The following is a 3034-nucleotide window of genomic DNA, read 5'->3' on the forward strand; positions in this document are numbered from 1 at the left end:
AATTTTCAGGCGAACACTTTCTGGTTAATAGTTATGGAGATGTTCATAGATGTTTGTATTGATGGTCATTGAAACGTGGAGGCATGCGTAACATAGGTCCATCCATTCTTCTGATATTGATGGCCATGAAATGTCTTCTTACAAAACACAAGACGCGGGCTCTATTGGTGATAAATACTGTATACAAAACGATGTATCATGTGGAATCAATATTGTACGAATTAATACCATTTATTTATATTCAAATTCAAATTCGAAATTTGAACTGGTGAACCCGCCTCGCCCAAATTCGAAATTTGAACTGTGAACCAGCCCCGCCCAAATTCGAAATTTGAACTTGTACCGATGTCATCGAGAGTGACCATGATAGATCTATGTCACAGTAATCGCCACGGAGAGTGCTACCTATCGGTACAGAGCTGCGAGAATGGATCAGCGAGGAAGAATGGACTATCACTATTCAATTTCGATGTTGATTCCCTGCGATGGGCCTATATATATTTGCTTACTTGAAGATTTCAAAGCTAGTTTCAACATTACTTTTCAACATATTTAAATTGCAAGCGGCGTGTCGAAAATTTGAACGTTTATGGTGTCTACGTTGAAGTTTTTCTTTCTCGTCCTCGACCTCGCGATTGCCTGTCTGAGACATGCTGATTGAGCAGATGAATGGAAATGGCGAGGGGCCGGCGATTGGTATCGATCTGGGGACGACGTACTCTTGTGTGGGAGTATGGCAGAATGGCAGAGTGGAGATCATCGCCAACGAACACGGGAATCCAACCACTCCCTCCGTTGTAGCCTTCAATAATAAAGGGCTCTTATTGGGGAATCCACTGAGAACCAACTTGCCAGAAATCCCCACAATAGAGTTTTTGGTCAATAATCATCAACTACTATCTATACGATTTTATTTGTTACATTCTTCCCCTTTCCGTCAGATTTGAATATGTTTCTGGAATTTTTGTTCTACTCCAATATTTTCATACTGAGTTGTTTTGTTAACATATGGCAGATGCAAAGCTGTTCATTGGAAGGAAGTTCTCTGATCAGTGAGTTCAGAGCAATGTGGGGCTATGGCCTTTCAATGTCATTCGAGTAGCTAGTGATAATCCCATCATCGTTGTGACATACAAAGGGGAGGAGAAGCGTTTTGCAGCCGAGGAGATCTCTGCCGTGGTTTCAACAAAGATGAAGGCGATTGCCAAAGCTCATCTTGGGACTCCGGTGAGGAAGGTTGCCATAACTGTTCCTGCATGTTTCAACGATTCCCAGAGGCAGGCAACCAAGGATGCTGGTGTCATTGCTGGATTGAATGTTTTAGGAATTATCAATGAGACCACTGCTGCTGCTGTTGCATATGGATTGGACCGCAAAGCTAATAGAGTTGGTGAACAATTTGGGTAGCGAAGATTTTGATAACAGATTGGTTAACCACTTTGTACAAGAAATTCAGACAAACTATAGAAAGGACATCAATGACAATGCCAGAGCCCTAGTGAGGCTGAGAAAATCATGTGTAAGGGCAAAGATAATGCTCTCAACAACTGACCAGACCACCATTGAGATTGATTCTCTTTTTGATGATATCGACTTTCATTCCACCATTACTCGGGCCATGTTCGAAGATGTTAACATAGATTTGTTCAAGAAGTGCATGGAGACTTGAAAAATGCCTGAGGGACGCCAATATGAACAAGAGCTCGATCCATGATGTGATTCTTGTTGGTGGGTCTACTAGGATTCCCAGAGTGCAGTTATTATTGCAAGACTTCTTTAATGGAAAGGAACCATGCAAGAATATTAACCCAGATGAGGCCGTAGCATACGGAGCTACTGTTCAGGCTGTTATTTTGAGTGCATAGGGTCATAAGAGAATTCGAGATACGCTTCATCTAGATGTAACTCTTCATTCATTATGGATTGAAAAGTCATCTGGTTATATAACAATCCTCATCCCAAGGAACACCGTCATCCCCACATACAAGAAGAAAGTCTATTCTACTCAGACAACTAACCTAATGTGTCGTTTCATGTGTATGAGGGTGAGAGCAGTCGAACCCAAGATAACAACTTGTTGGGCAAATTTGATTTCTCTGGCTTTCCCCTGGTTGCCAGAGGAGTTCCACAGATCGAGGTCTACTCTGATATTGAAGCCGATGGTATTCTCAACTTGTCTGCGGTGGTATTTATGAGAAGAACAAGATCGTCATCGTTGGGTAGATTGAGCAAGGAAGAGATTGAGAAAATGTTTCATGACGCTGACAAGTACAGGTCCGAGTATACAGAGGACATGACTAAGAAAGCGGAGGCCAGGAAGTCCTTGGAGAATTATGCTTACAACATGAGGAACACTGTCCGAACGATGAAGGGTGTTATTGAACAGGCCATCCACTGGGTGGACCAAAACGAGCATGCCAACCTCGATGAGTTTGATGGCAAGATGAAGGAGCTCGAGAGTATTTTTCAATTCCATAAATCATAAAGATGTGTCGTTGTGCTATGTGGGATTTTTTATACGACGCAGTCCATTTTGAAGTATTTTGAAATCTCTAACCTTGATCAAACAAAAGGTCCGGATATTTTAGAGTTTTTTTGAATAATGAAAAGAAAAAGTAAATTTAATTAAAACCCGTTTGTTCTAAGCGTCCTTCAAACTACCTATATATCATTTTGAATTGCGTGACGAAATTATTGGACATTTTGTAAATCTGATGGAGTGTTTCTTTTCTAATATTAAATACTATTTTCCATCGACTCCCATATTTAATTGTCTTAAAACGTTTATTAACAATTTGTTTAAGTGAATTTAAGCAGTATCATGAACATTTGAATTCTGATCAAAGGCCTTTATGTAGAAGTCCTTGATTGTTATTATCAATACGAAGGATCTCTCAAGTTCTTGATTGTTACTATCAATACCAAAGGTATGGATCTCTCTAACCGAAAAGTTAAGGATGTGGCATTGATCTCTCTAATCGACAATTGGTGAGGGTTTAGTTTGTAGGTTTATCACAATACATATTTTTCTGTA

The 3034-nt window shown here is 40.2% G+C and overlaps 1 pseudogene; it reads left to right on the forward strand.

Moving 5' to 3' along the window:
- Nucleotides 1–665: 665 nt before the first annotated feature.
- On the forward strand, nt 666–2485 carry LOC149207430 (heat shock cognate 70 kDa protein-like; annotated as a pseudogene).
- The last annotated feature ends 549 nt before the right edge of the window (nt 2486–3034 follow it).

The sequence above is a fragment of the Pinus tabuliformis genome, chromosome 1_2, assembly GCF_031772625.1.
Source record: "Pinus tabuliformis cultivar Carrire ecotype Pingquan chromosome 1_2, CPIR1, whole genome shotgun sequence".
NCBI classification, from domain to species: domain Eukaryota; kingdom Viridiplantae; phylum Streptophyta; class Pinopsida; order Pinales; family Pinaceae; genus Pinus; species Pinus tabuliformis.